Below are 19689 nucleotides of genomic sequence, written 5' to 3'. Positions count from 1 at the left end.
AAAAAAAAAAAAAAAAAAAAAAAAAAAAACTGGCTGAGAAGAGGTAAAAGCTGTTGGCAAAATATAAAGTTTGCATTCTCTTGGTCTCAGCTCAGCAGGGATAGTGATGGGCTGGCATGTCTTTTGTGTATATATGTGTGTATGTACACACATGCACATACGTGCATCCTCACACTCAATTATATGTTTTTAACAGCTATAAAACTATGACAGAACCAGGCCAAAAGGCTCATCGTGAAAGAGAAAGTACCCAGGGCCTTAGATAAAATTGTAACCAATCTTAGTTTGGGTCACCATGACATTAGAACAATGAATTGATTCATCCAATTAGAAGAATCAATTGGTTCATCTAATTCAAACAACCACCTGATCCCACCAATGAAAAAAAAAAAAAAGTCAGTTGTTAAAGCCTTTGTTGACCAAACACTCAAGGAGTTGGCTGAATTGATGTTTTACCAACTAAAAGCTTGTGATGCTGTACAGACATGGCTTTTGGCTCACCCCTTCCTGGGTGTCACTTCACTGAAAGAAAGAATATGGCATTTTGGTCTCTTCTGATTCCGTTTCTAGGTAAGTGATATTAACTATAACAACAGCAATAACAATAATGGGTGCATGTCTGCATGGGGACATCTAGTGTGAGCCAAGAACTCTGTTGTGCACTTCATGTGCTTTCAAATAATTCTCACAACAACCCCATGACATCAATGTTGTTATTATCCTCCTGACTTTAAATATGAGAAAACTGAGGTTGACAACAGTTAAACTACTTGCCCAAGGTCACACAGCTAGTCAGTGATATATCCAAAGCCCAGACCTGGGCCATTTTCCTCCTCTTTACACGTGTGCATATGTGTGCTGTTGTTTCCCCAACTAGAACGTAAGTTCCGTTACAGAAGGGACCTTGTCTACGTTGTTTGTTGTTGGATTCCCAGACTGAAAACAGTGCCAATACACAGGCACAGAATAGGCTCTCAATAAATAACTATCGAATGAATGAATCAGCCTCACCTCAACTGTGAGATGAAACCAAGCAGCTTCATATCCACCTCTGAAGTGAAGCCCCAACACAGACAGTATCCAAGGATGGGTATTGGGGTGTGGTCCTCCCAGAGAACAAGGATGGGGTGAGTCCATGCTCTCTGCTATTGGCAGGGACAGGAGGACAGACACTTCCCTGCCCCAATCAATGCAGGTTTCCATCAGTCATCTGTCTCCGTGAAAGGCCCCTGGGCTGGGAACACCCTGTGCCTCTCGTCACCCGGTGTCATGGCACAGGCATCCATGCTACCTCTTGCCAGGCAGCTTTCACAGGTGGGCAGCGGATGGCATTGGTGTTCTGGCAATCCCGCTGGACAAGTTTCTACCTGAACTTTGGCTTTGCCAGTGACTGGGTGGAGGAGCCAGAAAAAAAGGTCTGGAGAAAGGAAAGTGCCTTCTCATTTCTGCTTCCCAACCCCACAGGGCCGGGAGGAAGGGATGATGTGCTGAGGATAGTAGGAAGCACCACTGAGAACATACATTCTTTGAGCATTTGGGACCTTGGGTCTCCCATTCATCCTCTGGCTTTCAGATATACCTGCGAGAACTCACCTGGGACAGGCCTGCAGACATGAAGCTCCTCCGATATTGCATCTGATCCATCATGTTCAGAACTGCAATCCCTCCTGATGGGCAATGCCGTGAGAGTGGATAAGTTCAGCAGTCTGAGGATTGTCTCTAGGGCACAAGATGGAGCAAGCACCAATTCTCAACCTAGCCTCTCAGACAAATGTGTTGTTGCTACTGTTATTTGTAAAGACCCTGGTCCTATTTATAAGCCTTGTTCTTTGCTCCTCCTAGGGACATGAGAAACTGTACAAATAAGAAGGCAGGTTTAACCCTTTCCTTGTTGTGGATAGACACTTGCCAGAGACGTGTAGGAGTGAGTAGCTTGCAAGATTAATACCTCAGGCTTGCAAAATGCATTCTGTTTGCCAAAGCATTTTCTCATTTCAGCCTTATGACTGTGAGATAAGGGATATTGTTTTAAGTTCATATTACAGATGAGAAAACAAAGACTGAGCCAAGGCCTCAAAGGTCATTCTAGGCCACCTTCCCTCTCCTTCTACCCAGGTTCCAGGCCCATGGAGAGCAGGTGAAGAGAAAGAGTGGTGTTTACAGGCCACCTCGATAGAGCACTATTCCTTGGTGAAAGGTCACCTGTCCCTGAGCCTGCTCTGTGAGGGCTGGGCCAGGCAAAGCACTTGCAGTGGTGAATTTTATGTCAACTCTACTCAGCCACAAGGTGCTCAGATTTTTGGTCAATCGTTATTCTGTGTGTCTGCGAGGGGGTTTCTCAATGAGATTAACATTCGAATTGCTGGACTAAAGAAGGCACATGGCCCTCCCTAATCAGTTGAAGTCCTGAATAGAACAAAAATGCTGAGCCTCCCAAAATTAGGAGGGAATTCTTCCAGGCTGTCTTCAGGCTGGGACATCGGTATTTTCTTCACTCGAACTGGAACGTCAGCTTTTCCTCGTCTCGAGCCTGCTGGCTGCAGGTCTTGGGATTTGTTGACCCCCAAAATTGCATGAGCTAATTCCTTAGAATAAATCTCTTTCTTAATACATATATATACACACATCCCATTGATTCTGTCTCTCTAGAGAGCCTTGACTAATAGAGGGCCCCAGAGGCTCTGAGCGGGAGAGGAGCTGGGAAACCGGCTGAGCAGGCTGGCCTCCTCCCACCCCGGCACCAATAGAGAAAGGAAGTGTTTTCTGCTCTTCGACACATGCTCCTTTCTAGAAGCTGCCCTTCCTTCCCCAAAGCATTTCTTCAAAAATATTTACTGACACCCAGCATGTGCCAGGCTTTTGGAGTATGGGTGTATCAGTGAACGAAATAGATGAAAATCCTTGCCCTCATGGAACTCAGATTCCATTGCAAAGATAATAAGAAAATTAGTCTACTACGAGGTGAGAAAGACTAAGAACAAACAGAAAGTAGATCAGCATTGGGTGCTTAGGTGCGTTGGGGTGGGGGTCAGGGACCGTGTTGAAGGGAATTGAAGACAGGCCTCTGTAGGGAGGTGAGATTTGAGTGAAGATTTGAAGGAGGTGAGGGAATGAGCCAAGCAGGTATTTGGGTGAAGATTATCCCAGACCAAGGACACAGCCAGAGCAAAGGCTCTGAGAGGGGGGATGCCTGGAACTGCAGAGGCCAGTGTGGCTGGTGCAGAGAGGGAGCAGAGAGAAGGGCAGAGCCCTAAGACATGGGGATGAGGTAGCCCGAGGCCTGAGGAGACACCCGGGGGGGGGGCTTTTGCAGGGTTTCTGGCTGAAGAGTAGCACAATCTGATTTAGTTTTTTTGTTTTGTTTTGTTTGTTTTTCTGTTTTGTTTTTTTGAGATAAAGTCTTGCTCTGTCACCCAGGCTGGAATGCAGTGGTGTGATCTCAATTCACTGCAAGCTCCGCCTCCCGGGTTCAAGTGATTCTCCTGCCTCAGCCTCCCGAGTAGCTGGGACTACAGGCTCGTGCCACCATGCCCGGCTAATGTTTTGTATTTTTACTAGAGACAGGGTTTCACCACGTTAGCCAGGATGATCTTGATCTCCTGACCTCGTGATCTGCCCATCTCAGCCTTCCCAAGTGCTGGGATTACAGGCGTGAGCCACCGCGCCTGGCCTGATTTAGGTTTTAAAAGGATCCCTCTGAAACGGAGCGTGGTGGTGCATGCCTGTGGTCCCAGCTACCCAGGAGGCTGAGGTAGGAGGATCACTTAAGCCCAGGGGTAGGAGGCTATAATGAGCCATGTTTGCACCACTGCACTCCAGCCTGGGCAACAGAGTGAGACCTCATCTCCATTAAAAAAAAAAACAAACCATTTTTAAAATTTAAAAAAGAAAAAAAAGGATCCCTCTGGGAGCATGTGGAGAACATGTTGTAAAGCGGGCAAGAATAGAAGCAGGGAGGCCGGTTAGGAGGCTCTCATCAAAGTCCAGACCAGAGGGCATGGTGCCCCCACCCAAGATGACGCCAGGGCTCAGACTGTGGATGGAGTCAAGCAAAGATGGAGACGCCTCGGAGCTTCACAGGCAAGTTCCAGGGTTCTGGGTCCTTCTGCTCTCTGCCCAGGGAAGTGTCCCAAAGACACTTTCTTTGCTGGGACCCCAGGGGGAAATGCCTCCATGCAGCTAGAAACAGTCTTCCTCTGGTGGGGGCTGGAAAGGATGATGAGAAGTACAAGTTCTAGCTCCTTCCCCAATATCTGGGTGAGCCATTAAGAGCTGACATCACACAAGTCCTAGAGCTGAAGCAGGGGCTCAAGAGGAAAAGAATAATGGTCTCTCCCGTGAGTGCAGTCGGTGGTGTGCTGGTAAATCTTTAACAACTGGTTCTTTGGGAAAAACATGTGTATGTATGTGTGTAATTTTACAGGTCTAAAGAATGTGTGGCATATATCTTACAAATAATAATAAAATATATACTATCCTTTATCATAAATTACATATAACAACTGATTCTCACAGAATGCTTTAGTTGATTTTTGCAGAACTCCTGTATTTGCAGCCAGTCTATGATCGCAATTGACAAGCCAGTGTAATTCCCACAGCGATGCTGATTGATATTTTCATTTACATTAATGGGTTAAAAAAAAAAAAGTGAAATGGGCTGCGCGGTGGCTCACATCTGTAATCCCAGCACTTTGGGAGGCCGAGGTGGGCAGGTCACAAGGTCAGGATTTCAAGACCAGCCTGACCGACATGGTGAAAACCCGTTTCTACTAAAAATGAAAAAAAAAAAAAATTTAGCCTGGCATAGTGGCAGGCACCTGTAATCCCAGCTACTCGGGAGGCTGAGGCAGAAGAATTGCTTGAACCCGGGAGGCAGAGGTTGCAGTGAGCCAAGATCATGCTATTGCACTCCAGCCTGGGCAACAAGAGCAAAACTCCGTCTCAAAAAAAAAAAAGAAAAAAGGTGAAATGACAAAACTGTTTGTTGAAACTTCCCTTGTTCATCAATGATGTGAGTGACTTCATTGTGGCATCAGATACTAGTTTTCACTTACTGCAATCATATGTCCTCATTTTTCATAGACGTGTAATAGTCACAGACACAGCACACTTTTAAGTTTAATCTGCATCATTAAGATATTCGCCATCACTTTTTTTTTTTTTTTTGAGATGGAGTCTCACTCTGTCACCCAGGCTGGAATGCAGTGGTGCGATCTCAGCTCACTGCAACCTCCACCTCCCGGGTTCAAGCAATTCTCCTGCCTCAGCCTCCTGAGTAGCTGGGATTACAGGCGTGCGCCACCACGCCTGGCTAATTTTTGTATTTTTGGTAGAGACAGCATTTCGCCATGTTAGCAGGCTGGTCTCAAACTCCTGACCTCAGGTGATCCGCCCACCTCAGCCTCCCAAAGTGCTGAGATTACATGTGTGAACCACCGTGCCCAGCTTCTCCATCACTTTTTAAAGTCTGGATAAAGAACAGAACAATGAATGAAACCCTGATTTAGAGTCCTTGTCAATTCTATGTTGTGAATGTTCCTACCCTGGCTCATTTCAAGCTGACATCATTGAGTGTGGCACTGGGAAGAGATGCTTGCTGGTGTGGCATCATACAGCCTCTCCACCAGACAGATACCAGAGATGGAAATAATCTCGAACATAGATAGTAAAATGCAGTAAAATAATTAGGAAGTAATGAGTTCTGAGTATTTATTACCTTGATGTTTAATATGACTTATTTAATTGTAGTTTATATAATGTAATTTCTAATAACAGCTATGTTTTTCAATCAGCTCACAAAATCACTGAAGGTTTAATGCTGCACTCTCGTGAGCCCATAAATGCCAGCTCTAACACCACCCGGACTAGTATGGTGCTTTCATGGAAATTACCAATCTTCCTCACTCAGAGATCCGTAAGCTACCAAAAAATGGGAAACTGAGGCCCAGAGGGGTGAGGTGAGATGCCCAAGGCGCCCGGTAACTGCTGTCCTAGAGTAAGAGTGGCCTTAAGGTATGGGTATGGGGTGAGGGAGGGCGTGGCGAAAATCCAGGAGAGCCAGAGGAAGCAGCTTCGTATGGAGGCGGTGAGGGTTGACGGGCATTCCTGGGTGTGAGGTGCACCCCATCCCAGGCCCACATCACCACCCTCGGTTTCCCACAGCCTGCCTGGGCCAGCCTCTCAGAACAGGATCTTGTTGGATCATTAGGGAGAAGCAGGCTCACCCAGGTTGCATAGGCTGTGGTTGATTAACAAATTAGCTGTAAATCACGCGCCAATCAATGTAAATAACAAGTTTGTCCACAGGATGGAAAATCTGCCAGTGCCAGCCTCCTCAGCTGGGCTTGTCAGAGTCAGCACAGGAGGATCCGGCTTTGGAGAGTCAGGTGGCCCCACTGGCCCAGTGCCCTAGTGTTTCATTGCCCCTCCCATTCTGTACCTGCTCTCCCTGGAGCACATTAAATCTCAGAGTCCTGTTCCAGCTCCCCAAATTCCTTCTGTACCCACCAGCGCCTCCAAAGTACACACTTAACCCTCTGGTCCCAGAAACGAGAGTTATGATAGTGATTTCAGGTCCTCGCCAGCCTCCCCAGGCCACGAGCATCCCGGGTGTAGAGGGAGAAGCAGCACATGGCCCTGAGCAGCCAGGGAGGGAGGCTGAGCAGTGGCCTTGAGTGTGGTCACTCTGAATTTGGCCCACCCCTGAAGCCAAGAGCAGATCAGCCTCCTGGGATTCTGGATGCTGGAAGGGGTGAGGAAGGAGGGAAAGCATAGGCAGCAACTGGCCAGAGAGTGACCCACACCCTAGCTTCTGTGCCAGGAGGGTACTGTGTTACCTTGGACAAGTTAAAGAGTCTCTCTTTTTATGCATGTTAAAAAATGAGTTAGCATGTTAAAAAAAGAGTTTCCATTTTATGCATGTTAAAAAATGAGTTAGCAATAAATCCTTGACTTTCATAAGTTGAATATTCAACTGTTTGGTTTTCACTATTTGGTGACATGCTGTTTGCCTGGGCAGTGCCCACTCACAGGCTCTGTTTAACACCTCCCCAGAAGCCCGTGGTCTGGTACCTTACCAGTCCGGATCAAAGCTCAGGAAGGAGGCTCTGATGTCTGCTCCTGCCCTCCTGGCCCTGGCACACTCCCCCCGAATTTCCTTCCCAGTAGGACTTGGAATCTGAGATGCTGTGGCAAAGCACCAGGATCTCTGTGAAGGGGTCTGCATGGCCTGAGGGGGCAGCTCTGCCCACAGCCCTGGTGCCAGGCTTTAATGATCCTGGGTGTTGGACACACTCATGGACCTGGGCATTCCACAGACCTAGGCTCAAATGCAGGTCCTGCCACACACAGGTTACATGAACACAAAGAGGTGACGTGACCTTTCTGCCTCAGGTACCCTTTTGACCCTTTCCAGAAAGAGGACCTGAAGGGCCTCAGGGTTGATGGCCTGGGACAAAGGACAGGGACTCCTCCCTCCCTGCTTTCCCCATGGGCCTCCGGCTTAAATTCCCCAGCCACTCTTGACAGCTCAGCGTGAGCTCCTCAGCCCCAGAAAGGAGGTGAAATTAGGCTTCAATCAGCCTAGGGGCAACCAGGGAAGACAGCTGTGGGAGGTGAGTGGCAGCATAGGAGAAACGGGGAGAAGGCAGATAAAGAGGGGTGGAGACAGCAGGAAGGTGGGAGCGGGGAGCGCTGACACAGCACTCACTGCAGATTCCTGCCGTAAATCACTCTCAGGGCGGCCTGGGAGCCCTCGCAGCAGGAGGGGGAAGGCTCCAATCCCAGATTCTAAGCCCTGAACATCACCCTGGAGGGCTAAGGAACTCTGGACATCCCTTTGCTCATGCTGGAGGCCTGTTTACTCCACTGCAAAATAGGGAGCACTATCCCCTGCTCTTGGGCCCTGGGCAGAGACCAATTATGTCTCAATGCCAGGGGCACTGACGTCCCCATACAGAGGTGCATGGATTAGGAATAGGATCATTATTAAGTAATTATCGTTCCTAACGGTTTTAACAACAACAACAAAAATCACACAGAGCCAGGAACATGCCTGCTCTGGGGCGTGGTGTAATAACTCACATTTATGTGGCGCCTCGCAGCATGAAAACCACGGTCGTATATTTTTCTCATTTGATTCCCACAACGCAGCAGTGCAGGTAAGGCAAAGATTTTTCTCCGTGTTTGTTTTACAAACCAGGAATTTCAGGTTCAAAGAGTAAAGAGTTCAAAGAGTTCAAAGACTATGGCCCCCGCTCCCGGGGCCATAGAACCAGCTAGTGGGGACGAGCAGGAATTTGAGATCAAGTCTTGTGATTCCAGACTACCTGTTCCCTTCCCACTACCCTTTCCTGAAGGGCCTGGGAATGGAGCTGAATCCTAGGAAGGTGACATCATAGGACTTTGGGGTCCAGGTTTGGCTCCCAGTGTGTGACCTCAGAACCTCCTCAGTATAATGGAGATCGTGCCACAAACAATGCTCAGCTCTTAAAGTTGCTGGGTGCATTCGAGGAGATTGTAGATTCAAAGGGCTTAGCTAAGATCCTAGTGGTGAAAAAGTGCTCAGTAAACATTAGCAATTGTTACCATCATTCCTGAGGTCCAAGGAAAAAGGGGTCGCCCACTGGCTTGCTGGCCACTCTGGAGGCCAACAGGTGACAGTGATGAACTCCCAGCTCTCACCCCATTTGAGGAGCCTGGGAAGTGATTCCCATGGCCACTCTTCTTTTCCCCAAGAGGCTCCTCCTTGGGGCCTTCCAGCCCACAGCAGCTGGCCCCACAGAGTGCTCATGGAGGACCCCACAGATGACGGCCCCAGGCCCTGGGGAGGAATGAGGCTCTGCTGTGACCTTGGATGGAACTGACCTGAGCCCAAGGCAGGTGCAGGACAGGGAACTTGCTTCTCACTAGAGCCTTGATTTGGGAGGAAGCTTGGGGGCAGGGCAAAGAGTGTGACCTGAAAACTGGCTGTGCCTCAGCGTCCTCAACTGTAAAAGCAGCTGATAATGGCTGGAGTGGGGAGGGGCTGCGGCAGTCTGGGTGTGGTGTTCCCTCTGTTTTTCCCTGTGGAGGCCAGAACAAGCCCCGGAATGCCAGAGCTACCCAAAGCCCCGGCTTCTCTCCTTCCTGTGAACATCCCTGGGATGGGACCCCTCATTGGACAGGGCTGATTGAGTGGGAGTGGGAGTCAACAGGAGCACTTGAAGGCCTCTCCCACTTACCCACAGCGTGAAGCTGCTGCGGCCTTCCAGGCTGACCACCCCACCTGCCACTCCAAGCCCTCAGAGACAGCCCTGCTCCCCGCCATGACGGCCTGAACACCTGACCTTCCGACGCGCCATTGCCTGGTCCCACAGCCCTGCCCCAGGGCTCCCTTGGCCCCCACGCTGCAGCAGGGCTTCCACAGCCCCTCAAAAGCAAGCATCAGCGCACACGGCCTCCTCCCACGTCCCCACCCCACGCCGGGCACCAGTCAGGTGACGCGTTCTGAGGCTCTGAGGGCTCCCGTTAAGTGGTATGATTTAACCTGGGTTCTGTGTTTTGATTTTGCCCAGCTGCGTCTGTGTGCATTTAGACTAATCCTGTTAGCTGCTGGGAGTGGGGTTACCTGCTGTTTATCAAGAGCGCTTGTACGATTCCCGCTTGAAATGCAGCCACCTTCCCTGGGCAGAGAGGCTCCAGTTTCCCTTCCCAATCCCAACAACAGCCCCCTCCCGGGGAAAGAGGCAAAGAAGCCGTCACCCAGAAAAAAGGGCCTGGCGCGCCCTTTGGCCCTACTTCCCAACAACCTGGGCTTTTTTGCCATCCCCACAACAGCCTCCGGGAGAGGTAGGGCGTCCACAGAAAGGGCTGCCTGGCTACTCACACTGGCTTTGCAGGTGACGACATGGAGTCTGCAAGCCCCTAGACCCGTACCCCAACCTGCATGCCCTCCCCATCCACAGTACCTACCTAAGTCTCCACTTTTATCATAAGGCCTTTGATCTGCTGCATCTCAGAGTCCAAAAGGCTCAGGATCATGGGTGTGGCTGCTCTAAGGCCAGTGGGAGGCAGGGGTGCCCTGACCTTTCCCTTGCTTGAGTCATGTAGGTACCAGGTTTGAATGAAGGAAAGTTACAGTCCTGGCCTGTCGCTGTCAGAGGTGGGACCTCAGGCGTGTCCCTTGACTCAGTTTTCTCACCTGTAAGGTAAGAGAAATGCCACCAGGCCTACATATGCAGAAGCGCTTGTACGATTCCCGCTTGAAATGCAGCCACCTTCCCTGGGCAGAGAGGCTGCAGTTTCCTTCATCCCACAACAGCCTCCGGGAGAGGCAGAGCGTCCACAGAAAGGGCTGCCTGGCTACTCACACTGGCTTTGCATCCCACAACAGCCTCCGGGAGAGGTAGGGCGTCCACAGAAAGGGCTGCATCCTAAAGGCGAAAAGAAGTCATTTGTTGACAGGGCTTTTCCAGCCCTGCTCGGTTATCAGGCGTGAGGCAACAAGGATGACCTGGTGGGCACACGTTTGGAGCTGGGTCCCATCCTATCTCTGTTCACAACGTGTCCTTTAGAAAGTCACCAATGCACACAGCCTCTCTGTTTCTTCATCTGTGAAATGGGAACAGTAATGCTGTTCAACTACCCACAGTTGAAGTGACGACCAAGGCCGGCTATGATGAATTCTGGCCCCAATCTGCACGCTCACCGTGTGCTTTCAACACAACTTCCACTTTCACGCCATGCAACACGGTGAGGGAGAAACCGCCACCTTCATACCATTGATATGGAGACCAAGGCCAGAGAGGTAGCAGCCACCCAGGTCCAGACCTGGCTCTGCCCCTCCAATCCTGTGTTCCTGGGAGACACGGAGTGGGTCGAGTGCTGTTCATATCCATGGGATCGTGTGGGTGGTCTGGCAGGCGGGTGGGGCACCTGCCCAGCCATGATCAGAACCCCCTATCCCAACACTGATGTGCCCTTTCCTGCTGGGCTGTGAGTGCTGCCAGAGGACACTGGTGCAGCCTCCTCTCTCCCACCCCACCCAAGCAGTGCCTGTTCCTCTAGAAGGCATTCCTCCAGGTCCCATCCATCTTCCCACTTGGGAAATTCTTCCTAAGCAAGGTCACGCATCCTCATAGTCTCCCCTGCACCTGTGTGCTGAGATTCCCCAGACTCTATCTCCACCCACACCTTGGCCACTTCTCTCACAGCCTCAGATGTTTTTTTTCCAAGATGGGAGTCTTAGAAAAAAACCTAGGCTGGTCTTGCACTCATAAGCTAAGTGATCCTCCTGCCCCAGCCTCCTGAGTAGCTGAGACTACAGGTGTGCATCATCATGTTTTTTATAGGTTTATTTCTCTTTCTCTCTTTTTTAACAGCTTTGTTGAGATATAATTTACATACCATACAATTCACGCATTTAAATTATACAATTCAATGGTTGTTAGTATATTCTCAAATACGTGCAACCATAACCAGAGCGGATTTTAGAACATTTTCATTATCTCAAAAAGAAACCCTCTACCATTTAGGTATTACTTCTCAATTCCCCTACCCCACACCGTAACCCCCAACCCTAAGCAAACACCACTCTACTTTCTCTCTCTACAAATTTATTCTGGACTTTCATATAAATTGAATTATGTAATAAGTGGAATACGTTTTAAATTTTGTTTTTTAAATTTTATTATTTATTTTTATTTATATAGAGAGAGGGCCGTGCTATATTGCCCAGGCTGGAGTACAGTGGCTACTCACAGCCCACTGTAGCACACTGTGGCCTTGAACTCCTGGGATCAAGTGATCCTCCCACCTCAGCCTCCAGAGTAGCTGGGACCACAGGCACTTGCCACTGCACCCAGCAACTTATCATCATGTTTTCAAGGTTAATTCATGTTGTAGCATGTGTCAGTGCTTCATTTCTTTCTATGGCTGAATAATATTCCATTGTATGGATAGACCATATTTTGTTTATCCATTCATTAGTTGATGAATATTTGGGTTGTTTCTTATTTTTGGCTATTATCAGTAATGCTGCTCTGAACATTTTTGTACAAGTTTTGCGTGGATGTATGTTTTCAATTCTCTTGAGTATCAGCCTAGGAATGGAATTTCTGGGTCATATGGTGACTCTCTGTTTAGCCATTTGAGGAACTGCCAGGCTGTGTTGCAGCGTGGCTGCCCCATTTTATACTCCCACACAACCGTGTATGAGGGCTCCGGTTTCCCCACAGCCTCGCGCTGGCTGTTGTCTGTCTTTGGTTATCCCCGTCTTACCGGGTGTGAAGTGGCATTCCTTGTGGTTTTGATTTGTGTTTCCCTGATGCCTGATGATGTGCACCATCTTTTCATTTGCTTTTTGGTCATTCATATGCCTTCCATGGAGAAATGTATATTCAGATCCTTTGCCCATATTCTAATTGAGTTTTTGGTCTTTTTTATTATCGAGTTGTAAGTGTTCTTTATATATTCTAGATACAAGTCCCACAGTTCAGATTTGTATACCTAACTGAGCCCAGCCGTATGGTTCAGAGGGAAGAGAATGACTTGGAATTAGACTGAATTGGATTCAGATTCCCACTTAGACATTTAGTAATGGAGAACGTGCTATTTAACTCACATGCAGGATAGAGGTAATTACACCTGTGAAATAGTACATTCAAGGCTCCGTGTGTTTTCCTGTGTGAGGCATGAGGCTTGCAGTTGTTCAGCCTTCCCACTGAGATAGGTAAAGAACTGTTATTACTCATGTTTACAAGTGAGGCAACTGAGACACAAGGAATTCACTGTGGATCATGGAATCCTAAGTGGCAGAACTGGAACTTGAACTCTAGTTCTAGTTCCAGTTGGAACTCTAGTGCCAAGAGCCAAGGTAGGCAACGAATGTGTGTTAAATAAATGAATGAATGCCTTCACTGATGGGGATCTCACTATCTCACAAAGCAGTCTGCTCTGCTGTTGGATTCTACTATTTACTACAAAAAATCTCACTGTTGTTGAGCAAAAACCACCCATCTCCCATCATAACTCCTTCCCATTGGCCCTGGTTCTGCCCTGTAGAGAATCCCTGATGCCTAGGGGCCAGGGTCAATGTCGCTGACTCCAACTCTAGTATACAGAAGTCCTCTCCCATCCCCCACTCATACACACAGGCAAAGCCCCAGCCCTGGCCCATCTGACCCCTGGATGAAGCTGGGAGCACCCACCTCCTGCAGGTCTATTCAGGCTCTCCCACTGGATGCAGAGAGAACCAGCTCCCCTCTCCAGGGACCAGGGACTGAGGCTTCCCACTGGGAGATGAGGCCCTTGTCAACAGTGAGAAGGACCCATGGGTACTGGCTTTGTGACCTCATCAGTGTCAGGTGATATTATGGCAGAAGCAGGACCTAGGTGAGAGCTAAAGGAGCCTGTGGCTGGCTGAAGGGAGAAGGAATGCACAGGGGACTTGCTTGTTCCAGCCATCTGAGCAATCTCACGCTTGGTTAGCTCTGCAAGTGACACTACTTCAGAGCTGACCCGTCATGGCCCCATAGCTGACCTGACCACAGTATCTGAGACTCCAATTCCGGGCTGTGAGGGCTGAACAGCCTTGGAGAGCACTGGGGAGAAGGAGCACGTCACCGTATGAGCCTCCGCCACCCCCACTGAGACAGGAGTGAGCACTGAGTCCCGGCCAACCCCTGTAGACAGCTAGAGCTTCACCTCTGTCTCCAGGAAGTGTCATCTCTGGGTCCCTGCACCATGGCCTGCACTTGCGAATTCAGGCTGGATAGGACAAACTAAGACTGCCCTCTCTAGCCTCCAGGACTGAGACCTTAGCATTCCAGAGCCAAGACCCCCAGCTGTGTTTTGGAGGCAGAGGGAATTCAACCTGACACGTGGAGGTTTGAGGGCCATCACTTCAAGCAGTGCCTGCAAGTCAGTGTTACATTAGAGAGACTTCAGAGCCTGGTTTGCTGTCAGGACGACCTGAGCTTAAATCCTGTCTCTGCAAGTTTCTTCACTGCCCTGGCCTCAACTTATATGTCTGCAAAATGAGGACACTGATACTGACCTTGCTCATCAGGTTGTTATAAGAATTAAATGGGGCCGGGCACAGTGGCTCATGCCTGTAATCCCAGCACTTTGGGAGGCCGAGGTGGGTGGTCAGGAGATCGAGACCATCCTGGCCAACATGGTGAAACCCATCTCTACTAAAACTACAGAAATTAGCCAGACACGGTCATGTGCGCCTGTAGTCTCAGCTACTCAGGAGGCCGAGGCAGGAGAATCGCTTGAACCTGGGAGGTGGAGGTTGCAGTGAGCCGAGATCGCACCACTGCACTCCAGCCTGGCGACAGAGTAAGACTCCGTCAAAAAAAAAAAAAAAAAAAAAAAAAAGCATTAAATGAGTTATTCAAGCCTATCCCAAAAGGTTAAATGATTCTGTGACGTTCTTAAAATGACAAAATTATAGAAACAGAGATTCATGGTTGCCAGGGGTCAGAAAAAAAGGAAAAGGGGAAAGTGCCTATGAAGGGGCAACAGGATCTCTCCTCGTGGTGATGGAACAGTCTGTATCTTGACTGTGTCAATGTCAATTTCCTGGTCATGATCTTATACTGTAGTTTTGCAAGATGTTAATATTGGGGGAAACTAGGCAAAGGGCACGCTGGATCTCTATTACTTCTTACAACTGCATGTGAATCTACAATGATCTCAAAATAAGTTTCATTTAAAAAAAAAGTTCTTTAAATAACATTGGGTGCTAGGAAGCATCTGTAACATTAGCTATTCTTTTTTTGTTTTTTGAGATGGAGTCTAGCTCTGTTGCCCAGGTTAGAGTGCAGTGGCACACAGTCTATACTCACTGCAAGCTCCACCTCCCAGGTCACACCATTCTCCTGCCTCAGCCTCCCGAGTAGCTGGGACTACAGGCGCCCACCACCACATCCGGCTAATTTTTTGTATTTTTTTACTAGAGACAGGGTTTCACCGTGTTAGCTAGGATGGTCTCGATCTCCTGACCTCGTGATCCACCCGCCTCGGCCTCCCAAAGTGCTGGGATTACAGGCGTGAGCCACTGCGCCCGGCCACATTAGCTATTCTTGCTCCCCATCCCTGGGTTCCTCTGCGAGCTGGTATGGCCTAGGAACCTGTATCCTGTGAAACCCTCACAACATCGGGGGAGGGGCTGGAGAGAAGAGCCTGATCATATGTTTAGCAGCTTTTATTTCTGTGCCTGCCTTGAGTGCTTAATAAATGCAGGAGGGAGGGAGGGAGTGAATGAGTGAGTGAATGAATGAGTGAATATTACAGCAAGTGAACTCTCCATCTCTCAGGAAATGAAATGGCCTTAAAGCAAGAGGCACTTGGGATGGATGCAGGAACCATCTTGCAGCCCTAGATTGGCCAGCCCGGCCCCTGCTTTGCCTCGTCCACCCCGGCTGCATTCCTTGTCGGGGGCAGGCTGTGTGCCTTCAAGGACAGCAGAGTGACGCACTTTAATTAGTGCAAGAGTAAATTACATTGGATGAAGAGAGTCCCGACTTATCCCAACGGCGTGGGGAAAATAGAAGCCTAGCATGTTCAATTTAAGGTTTAGTTAGATAATGCCTATTGGTGCCAGTAGATTACAGAGTGGATATTAAATCCTGCAGGATTTGGAATCTGAGAATACAAGACGAATCCACAAGTAGGGGAAGCAGCCGGAAGGGGCTGGCCCGCTGTCCTCAGCTAGCGAGAGCACCTCTCTGGGAAGCAACAGCCCACACAGAACCAGAGTGCCCACAGCAGCTTCAGAGGGGTAAGTGAGGGCTGAAATTCTAGGGGCTGGAACTACTTTCCTGCCTGGCTCCCTGAACCAAGGTTTCCTGTGTTATGAATGGGAAGACTAACACCCAAAGGCACCACAGGTTTTGGCAGTCAGAATAGAAACCCACACTTCAATCTCATCCAACTCTTCCCTCCCTTCTCCATCCAGTCAACTCTTATGCTACTTTCAAAACAGCTCAAGAATCTCCTCCTCCAGGAAGCCCTTTTCTAACTACCCACTTGGATTCCTCTGTGAGCCCGGGGGATTCCAGGCTTCCTCTGGCATTGAACTCACCAATGATGATTATAATCACAGACATATCTCTCTTCCTCTCCCCTCGCTCTTTTGAAAGGTGTGACCATGACCTGCTCTCTCACACCCTTGCTCCCAGGCACAAAGGGGCACCCAATAAACATGTGCTGCACAGATGGGGTTTCCACCGTGTTTGTGTTTATTTTCCAACAGTTGATGCATTTTGAACATGTGATACATTCACAGCCTTCAAGACTCAAGAGGTACAAAGGGGTCCACGGGGAAAGTCTCCCTCTCACCCTGCCTCGCAGCTCTCCAGCTCCTTCCTAGGAGCAGCCAGTCCCTTGTCCCTTGTACATCCATCCAGGAGGCTTTATCCTCATGCAAGCAAATGTGGATGTGCATTTCTTCCTTTCTCAAGAAAATAGCGGCTATGTCACACGTTATTCCCACGTCACTATCTTTACTCCACAACCTTTCTTAGAGACTTCTTTTTCGCTACATGGAGGAAGTCTTTGTGTTCCCAGGCATCTCTGAGCCACGCCCTGCTACTGCAGGAGCGGGAGGCTGCAGGGCAGGGGGCTGGAAGGATGGGCTCCCAAGTCCTGCTTTTCCATCAGGATGTGCAGTGTTGATTGGCATCTTAAGATGCCTCTGTGGCATACCTGGACCAGCAGGCTAGGAGCAGCCAAAATAAGCAGCCTCAGAAGTGTGGACACAGGGCCTGGGAGCCTTGGCCCGAGCCCACAGGACAACTATAAGCCCCATCAGACTTCCCAGGGGACAGGATAATGTTTCTGGCAGGCCCAGCTCGAAGGCTCAGGCTCAGTGAAGGAAGCTAGAGAAGCTTATTAGTTTAAGCAGGATAAAATGTGTAAATTAATTACCCCAGCCACCCATGCATGTAGCGGCCGGTCTGCACTGGGAGGAGAAGCATTAGCCTCCACTCCTCCTGCGGTCTGGCTTTCCTGCCAGATGCAGCCCAGGGGACCCATGGCTGCATGGCCACCAGGGAAGGAGGGACCCAGGAACCAGAGCCAGGTGGCCTCAAGGAGCTAAGCAGGCCCTCCCTGAAATGCGAGGGATTAGATTCTGCCATCACCACCAGCAAACAAAAGCAGCAGTCAGAGAAGAAGGGCCTGAGGCAGGGAAAGGACCCTCTGTCCTGCTCTCCACCATGCATCAGGCACCGATTTATCAAGTGATGATGCACCAGGTACTGTGGTGACACTTACTTGCCCCCTTTCACTTGATCCGCTTACAAACCCATACGGTCACTTTGATTAGCTCTATTCAGCAGATGAGAAAACTGAGGGTAAAGAAGTGTGAGTAGCTTCTTCTACTGACCCAGCCAAGTCAGGATTCAGGTACAGAGTGGCACACTGCCTCCCTCAGAGAGGCACAGACAGAGGGTTATCTCTGGGACTGTGTCACCCCCGCAAGAGTATTCCCTGCTTCCACACCCACCTCATGGCAGATCCCTCCCCCTCAGCCCATGGCAGCTGTGCTGCAGCCTCCCTCTCTGGCATTAGCGCTCCTGCAACCGGGACCTACTCTCTAACTCCCCTCCTCCACCCACTGGCCCTCAGCTCTCAACCGTTTCCTAAACCCTTGCATCCTCTCCACATCCTGCTTGGGTCTTTGCTTGCTCCTGCACCTGCAATGCCACCAGCGTCTCCACCTGCCACAGTCGGTCCCATCAACGATGTCTCAAGTCACCAGCATAGTGCACCTGGGCCTATACTCTTGCTTCACCTCGGTTCATTCCTGAGTCCTCTTCTTAGAGCACTGATCTGATTACTCACTGTCCCATGGGGGTGGCCCTGTGTTTACGGTAAAGCTCAGCCCCTATGTAGTCCGGCATGATCCAGCCCTGCCTTTCTCACACACGCAAAACTCACTGTCCAAGTCAGATCCCTCTGGTCCTCCCAGATCTTCTCAACCCACTCACAGCACAGCTGTCCCCTCCTCAGGGGACACGCCTCCTCATCACCCTGTTTTGGCTCCTGCACACTCCCATCACCTTCTGGATCAGCTTACAGGCCCAGTCTTGCGAATTCATGCAGAGCGGCAGCTTGTGTCTCCTGTATCTTGTGCTTAGATCTTCGTCCAACACAAAGATCTGAATGAGTGCAGGCCTCCCCCAAGCCACACCTCCATTCCTGCTCCTCATCAGATATCTGTGCTCCTCTCCCTCCCCTGGGCCTATGCAATGCCTCCAGTCTTGGGCTCAGGACACCTAGTGCAGTCCCCGCTCCAGGCAGGTCCACACCTGAACCATCAAAGACCCACACCTCACCCTCAAAGAATATGGCACCTCCTTCTCAGACAAGCTCTCAGGGCTCCACCTTCCACAGCCAGACCTGAATCCTGCAAGTTACCAATCAGTAACAAGGCTTGCAGCCCCTCAATTCAGTCAGTTGAGGATCTTAACATGATAATGGGACCAACCTCAGAGAAATACAGAATTTGCTAATCAGAGCCAACCTCAAGGCCAACGAGGGAACACATTATATGTCCACTTGGGATGAATGTATTGAAAATGATAAGCCCAGTCAAAGACCTCGCCTCCCTCCCTCACCTGGCTCCCTGTCCTTCCTGAGGAGCTTCAGGGATCCCGGGCACCATCCTTATCGCCTGGGTTGAGGTCACCCATCCACTGTCACGTCTTGCAAGAGAGTCTGTTGGTTCCCAAGTTTCCTCATCCCCTCCCCACTCCTTTGCCTCTTCTTAGCCTCTGCCTTGGCTAGGTGATGAATTAGGAGCCAGGAGTTGGCACATTCACCAAGCAATTAGTGTTTATCTCCCTTGTTTCTGTGGCTGAACAACAGTTCATTTTCAAACTTAATAGTCAATACTCAGAAAGATAAAACTGCCTGGGTCACTCTTGGGAGGTGATTTGAGGGTTTGGTGGGAAAGGTGGGTGGGATATGAGCCGGCCCTGCCTCAGCCATCCAGCCCCCACCCCTCTGGACAGGCATTCCTGGGGTCCCACTTGTTACCCTTCTGACCTCTCTCCATGGTCCATCAGGAGGCAGGGACAAAGGTCCCCATGTCGTAGCCGGGACATGGCAGGAGGACAAGAGTCAGGCAGCTCTGCAGTTCGCAGCCCCTCAGTGTCTCCTCTCCCTTGGACTTTGAGGACTCTGGCTTTCTGTCTCACTCTTCACCAAGAGCTGCCTTGTGTAGAGCCCTGTCTGACTCATGCAAGTCCTCTTTGGGGGCTACAGAACTGAGCCTGCTGTGCCGACCCAGCCCCCTCCTCAGGCCAGCTACCTGCAGAGGGAACCCAAAGGTGGGGCCCACATAAGGGGAGCCTGCCCCTTCTGCAGAATTCCATGCCAGCTCGGGCAAGGTCTGGTGGGGTGAGCAGTAAGCCCCTATCTCCTACTCAGACCAGGGGACTGCTGTCCTGAGGTCACATATTCTACAGGTGAGGACAGAAGGGTCTACTCAGCCAATACAGAAGTGGGGGAAGGAGGAGAGAGAGAGATGCTCACCTTGTGGAAGGGCCCTGGGACCCAGTCCTGACGGCCCGGGCTGGGGCAGGAGTTTGGTGCCCACTCACTGCAGTGAAATGCTGTCACCTGCCGGCCGTACCCCAGAACTGCAGGAGCCCTGGTGCGGGTCCTAGGGCTGGGCCCAGCAGCTTCCACCCTGTG

At 50.0% G+C, this 19689-nt stretch overlaps 1 long non-coding RNA gene across 3 annotated transcripts in view; it reads right to left on the bottom strand.

Annotated features, from left to right (window-relative positions):
* LOC108528609 (uncharacterized) overlaps positions 1 to 13279 on the bottom strand; it is a 19182-nt gene extending 5903 nt beyond the window's left edge. For all 3 annotated transcript variants that reach the window (XR_001885228.1, XR_001885227.1, XR_001885226.1), the window contains exons 1-4: positions 13188 to 13279; positions 10350 to 10412; positions 9952 to 10180; positions 1594 to 1719 (exon numbers count right to left, since the gene is read on the bottom strand). This is a non-coding gene — a long non-coding RNA (uncharacterized LOC108528609). The remainder of the gene's footprint in view (positions 1 to 1593; positions 1720 to 9951; positions 10181 to 10349; positions 10413 to 13187) is intronic.
* Positions 13280 to 19689: the final 6410 nt, after the last annotated feature.

This window comes from Rhinopithecus bieti, unplaced genomic scaffold (genome assembly GCF_001698545.2).
Source record: "Rhinopithecus bieti isolate Rb0 unplaced genomic scaffold, ASM169854v2 scaffold_5002, whole genome shotgun sequence".
Lineage (NCBI taxonomy): Eukaryota > Metazoa > Chordata > Mammalia > Primates > Cercopithecidae > Rhinopithecus > Rhinopithecus bieti.
Note: the sequence above shows the minus strand (reverse complement) of the source record. Positions and strands in the feature narration are given on the sequence as shown.